Raw genomic sequence first — 5608 nt, 5'->3', positions numbered from 1 at the left:
CCTAGGTGTGCTGTAGGCTACAATATTAGGAGGAAATTATAGTCCTAAAAATGCTTTCCAGTTGCACTGACTCACCCAATGATGCGCAGCTCACTCACTTGGTGACGGCCAATGCGTTCTTGCCAAAAGTATCTCTTGTTATAGGCTACTTCTTTGCAGGGGCACAACTTTCACTGAGGACATGGGGGGACATGTCCCCCCCCTTCTGAAATTGCATTTTGTCCCCCCCACTTTTATCATTGGAATGTGATACAAAACGAGGCAACGATTTGCTTTAGGACCATTCGGACGCCTCCGAGCAGTTGGGTAGGCTGTTTGGAGTGTTTATCTGACAAAAAATACATATTTAAAAAAATAATAATAATTATGCCCCCCCACTTCTAAAACCAAAGTTGCACCCCTGCTTCTTTGTAAAACAATATTTGGAAGTTGATCAAATATTTTGGTAGACTACAGCGGACAGATTAGTATTTTATTTTCCGCAGGAGCCATTTGCTTTCCAACCTCTGTTTTTCTGCAATTATATTTGAAATATTGTGAAAAGGACTGTTTTGTCTGCATGCTGTTCACTGACAGATTTGCCGCACGTTCCCGACTGTAGGCTATGCCTTGTTATTGGGCTACACACAATCAATCCACAGCTAGGCTATTTTCTTAAAGAAACTATTGAATCTCTGAGGCTAAATTATAGGCCTCATGATGTAGTAGGATATTCTTAATTATTTAATTTCTTTCCAGACAGCAGTAATTCTATACCTTTGGGCAATTTATTTTTAAAAATTCAGGGGTGCACCAGCTCCTCGAGAACCCCTCGCATGGCTATGATTCTATAAGGAAATAAATTAAGTGCAACGCTGGAGAGATGAGAGTTGCAGAGTCATGTCTATCAGAGCTGATGGGGAGAGAGACAATAGAGAGACAATAGAAAGTGTGCAAACCATAAACCCAAGCTAGCCCAACTCAAATCAACTCTGAAAATCTACTTTTTCACATTACGTTTTTTTGGAGGGACCAGGAGAATTAAGGAAGAGGCAACTCGAATGAACTTTGATCGCTTTTGTTGTAATTTGTATATTGCAAAAAGCGCAAGAAAAAAAATGCATGCCGAGAGAGGTACCAGATTGGCTCAAATTAAGTACTGGGGAAAAGTCATGCAAAACATTGTTGAATTCAAATGTTCTGCTGACAGGTCCACAACAATTTGCCATTGTTTTCTCTTTCAGAAACGGACACAGTTTTTTCCCAGATACAGCATAAATTACTGCAAAAGCATTCCGCCAACCCAGTAAATAGACCAGTAGCTTATGTTAAATATTTTACAGTAGCCTATAGGCTACAGTATTACTGTGCGATAGGAGAGTGACATCATTGCCTATTTAATCTCAGAGAGTAAAGCAAGGCAGGACATATAAACCCAATAATCTATTGATTAACTAAATATTGAAAAACAATGTATTTTGCATAGAAGTGTGGGCTGTAGCATTTAGCCTACTTTTAAATTATTTAGAATATACAATACATCTTGCAGAATGCGCAGACAGGCACTTGCCTGTTTTTAGAAAAGGTTACTGCAAAATATGTAAAGATTCTGCCCACCTCTACAGAAATGTGATCAAAATGACCATTGCTCTTTCTTTTAGATTGGCCTTTGCCCAATTACAAATAGTTCCAAATTATACAGCAAATAAAGCGCATTATTGACACCCTTAAAATGTGACTGGAATAAATTTCCCAGGCTGGGTTTTAATGCTGGTTCATGACTGCACAGTTTTAGGACAGGTATAAATCTCAATATTTTTGTACATGCGCAGACTTTTCATAAATGGCACACACAGGAATTGAGTGTGACATTTACGTAACAGTTATAAATGAGGCGCCTGTGGAGCAGACAGATATATGAATATCTAGCTCTGCAGCCCTGTGCATGGAGGCAGCTGAGTCAACTCCACTGGTAGCTCCACTGCACTGATCCCCTGCTCTCTATCTATCACAATTTTCCACCTCTTAGTTCTAGTCTCTGCGTGTGATAAATAAACAGAAAAGAGTACATATCTTCTCTGTCGGTGTCCTTGCTGAGTCCTAATGTAACCTGTTTTATAACAGCAGCTCCACACAGACTCCACAGCTGATCACCCCACTCTGTCTTTGGACCCAGAGCCCACACATATTAAAGAGGAACGGGAGGAACTCGGGACCAGTCAGGAGAAAGAGCAGCTTCAATGGCTGGAGGCGGATATCACAGAGTTCATATTCACTGCTTCCTGTGTGAAAGTGAATGTGATGTTACGAAACCAATATCTAGCCTACTGATGATTTGGCTCCGCTCGTTATATCCATCTCTCTAAAAGCGTGTGCGACTAGGTGTTGAATGTACAGTACGTACTCGGGAGCCAGCAACCTTACCTGAGGTCCAGGGATAGCTCAGTCAGTACTCCCATGGTAGGCCAGTCCAAGCAGATTATTATTTAGTCAGATGGTGCCAAAACATGAATATATACAAAAAGGAAAAAAATACAAAAAGGCATGCCAAAAACTGTAATACAAAAACAAACCAAGGCAGGCTGAGAGGCTTCCTGCCACCTCACACACACACTAAGTCACAATCCTCTTGATGGCTTGACAGGTGAGTTTGAACAAAAATAAAGCTAGCTCATAGCAAGTGTTTCTGGACTTTTACTGTGGTCAAATAGCTTAGAGTGGGCCCAATGGACACTATACGGTACAAATATTGCACTGTACAGAAACAAATGATTGATTGTGTCTCCAAAAAAACATGGTCCAATCTACTCCGTAGTGTCCCTAGAATATAAAACAGGGTAATTGAACAAATAGCTAGGTCATATCAAGTGTTGCTGGACTTTTACTGTGGTCAAATAGATGTGTGTATGGCCCCTGAACCCTATATGGTACACTATATGGTACAAATATTGCACTGTACAGAACAAATATTGATTGTATGTCCATAAAACCATATTCCAGTCTACTCACTAAAGTCCCTAGAATAGAAAACAGGTGAGTTTGAAAAAATATTGCGAGGTCATAGCATTTTAATAACTGCACTCTCTGGTTTAGTGCACACTTTCACATCAGTCCCAAGCTGTTGCAGTTGTCAGGAGTCGCCTGTATTACAAAGTGTTGTCTTTCAGTTCATGCAAGAAATGATCATCAAAGATCACCCTTTTACTGATGATAACTTCCCCACATTAAGTTACCTATTTCCATCATCACTGGTCTGTAGAGAAACTCCATCCACATGGGGGGTGGGGCTGTGATGTGTTTACGGGCTCACCACTCACTGATACAAACAGAAGAAGACAATACGGAAGTAAAACGGGGAGCGGGTTTGTTTTGTTTGTGGCAACCATTCTTTCCTTGTGAGCGAAGCGAATACTAACTGAAAATGCCTGAACTACAGTTGTTGCATGCGTTTTTAAATGAGAGTTTAACGGTGGTTGATGTGGAGATTTTCGGAGCAGTTGAGAAAACGGTAGCGGAGTACCAGGAGGAGAATTATCGTCTACGGACATAAAACAATGTAAAATAGCTCGTATCATTTAGATCTATGCTGCCGTACAATTGCAAACAGCAGTAACTACACATTTGGTCAACATTTTGTTGAGACCCAAATCAAGCTTTGTAGTATCTGTTTTATCTTGTTACAAAGTGTCCTGGTTCAATTATTTTCTTTTTAGGAGAAACTGGAGTTTCCAATTTGCAATAACTAACGTTAGTTCAGAGAAGGTTGCAATTCGGGCCGTTTCTGCATTTGCAGGAACAGATAGATCGTTGCGAACGCTTCCTTAGCCAGGCGTCCCTGATAAACCAAATCTAAACCATTCGGTTTCACCATAATAAAGTTTGCAGTCAATACGCATATTCAGTATTTCTAGGAACAATACTTACCATTAAACGTGTTGAATGTGCCCTTCCTTTTAAAACAGTTGATCTAGGGTCTCCCATTTTCCGCCTGTGGTCTGCCATTTTAGACCACACAGTCACGCGAGAGTAAATTACAATCTCCCACTTCTACAAGCTGTTTTCAACGCATATTTGTTAGCTGCAACACATCGTAAGTATTGTGATATGCCTCTGTTGACTGTAAGTGTTTTGGGTGATCAAGGACGCCAGGGTACGAGACACTTTCACAACAAACTGTCTGTAAACAATGTCATGGGAGGAAGCAACAGGAACCCCTCTTTCTACATCTATTGATCTATTGGGCCATTTTTAAAGAGCCACTAATGTGTTTTTCAGTTGCTCATTGGAAAAACAAGATTTTAGTCTTGGTGTGTTTCCTGACTGATTCTGCGTTTGGTTAATGATGTTTGTACCTCATGAGACACTCTAGACAATGAAGCCTATTTCACGTACTCAAAATCCCCCAGAATTAATCTAAGATAACTAAATAAATCTGTAATAAATGTTGTGCAATTTTACATTAAGTTTGGTGCAGTATGTCTCAAGTAAAAAAATGTGCGACGTCTTATGTAGGTAAACAAAGTCGGGCAGCTGAGCAGGTCTGTCTCACTGTCTACTATTGGATAGAGAGCAATCACTGCAGCTGTTCACCCCATGTTAGTGTTGTGATGTTCCAAACTCCGTTTTAGACCAGACTTTATGACAAATTATCGTATTTACACTTTGTAGTCATGCAGAAACCAATGGGACGCGTTGGGGTGTGGAGCGTTCATGAAGGAACCAATGGGAACCACATGCAGGAACCCTACGAATTGTGCTCCGCAATCACACGCTATTGGTTCAGAGTGCAGTAACTTCACTTACTGCTATTTGCCTTGTTTTTTACTTCGATTATGAACTACAAAAATCCAAGTTAAAAAAACAAGGCAAACAGCAGTTTAGGGATCAACATTTCGGTCAATTTTGTTGCCGACTAACCAACCCCCATTAACCGGTTAACAAACGGCTAAATTCGTTCCAAACAATAAAATGAGTGCCAACAGAAAATACTATACATGGAAGGAACGGACATTTTTCATTAAGAGCTTAAAAAACATGCGACAATAGCAAGCCTATCCTCTCATATTATAGAACATGCAACTACTGTAATGAAGCAGAGAATGGAATGCATCATTTTCAAACATTTGCCAAAATGCAATTTGCGTGAAAACAGTCTTCTAAAAGACGACCTGATAAGTGCAGTTTCATGTGACGAGATGAACATCTTCATGAGAAACTAGTCTCCGCTCTCGGCTCACTGATTAGAGCCAGCCATTAGTTGACATAAGAAAGCTACTTTCTAACTCTAAACTCACTGTACATTAATATTTTCGGCAAAATAACAATTCCCGTCGACCAAGACACTGCCTGCTTTATGACCGACGATTTTGTTCAATTCTGACACCAATTTATTCCACGAAATTATGCAAATTAACCGATAGACTGATAAGAATGACGGTCAAATGTATTTTCTGCGACTAACGGTTAACCTTTAACATCCCTACTGCAGTTACTGCTGTTTGCCTTGCTATTCTATCGAGCTCCGAGTTCAGGCCTTCCTAATCATAATCAAACACACCATAAAACTGGCAGTGATCCAGTTCTCACCAGAAAAAACATACTACAGTCCTGCGGAACAATTACGATCAGA

General features: G+C 40.2%; 1 long non-coding RNA gene across 1 annotated transcript; it reads right to left on the bottom strand.

Moving 5' to 3' along the window:
* Positions 1-2520: 2520 nt before the first annotated feature.
* Positions 2521-4565, bottom strand: LOC115208628 (uncharacterized). Its single transcript, XR_003881207.1, has 2 exons — positions 3904-4565; positions 2521-3295 (listed from the first exon to the last, which is right to left on the bottom strand). It is a non-coding gene; the product is annotated as an uncharacterized LOC115208628 (long non-coding RNA).
* Between the last annotated feature and the right edge of the window lie 1043 nt (positions 4566-5608).

The sequence above is a fragment of the Salmo trutta genome, chromosome 14 (genome assembly GCF_901001165.1).
Source record: "Salmo trutta chromosome 14, fSalTru1.1, whole genome shotgun sequence".
Lineage (NCBI taxonomy): Eukaryota > Metazoa > Chordata > Actinopteri > Salmoniformes > Salmonidae > Salmo > Salmo trutta.
This window is presented reverse-complemented; position numbering and strand designations above follow the sequence as displayed.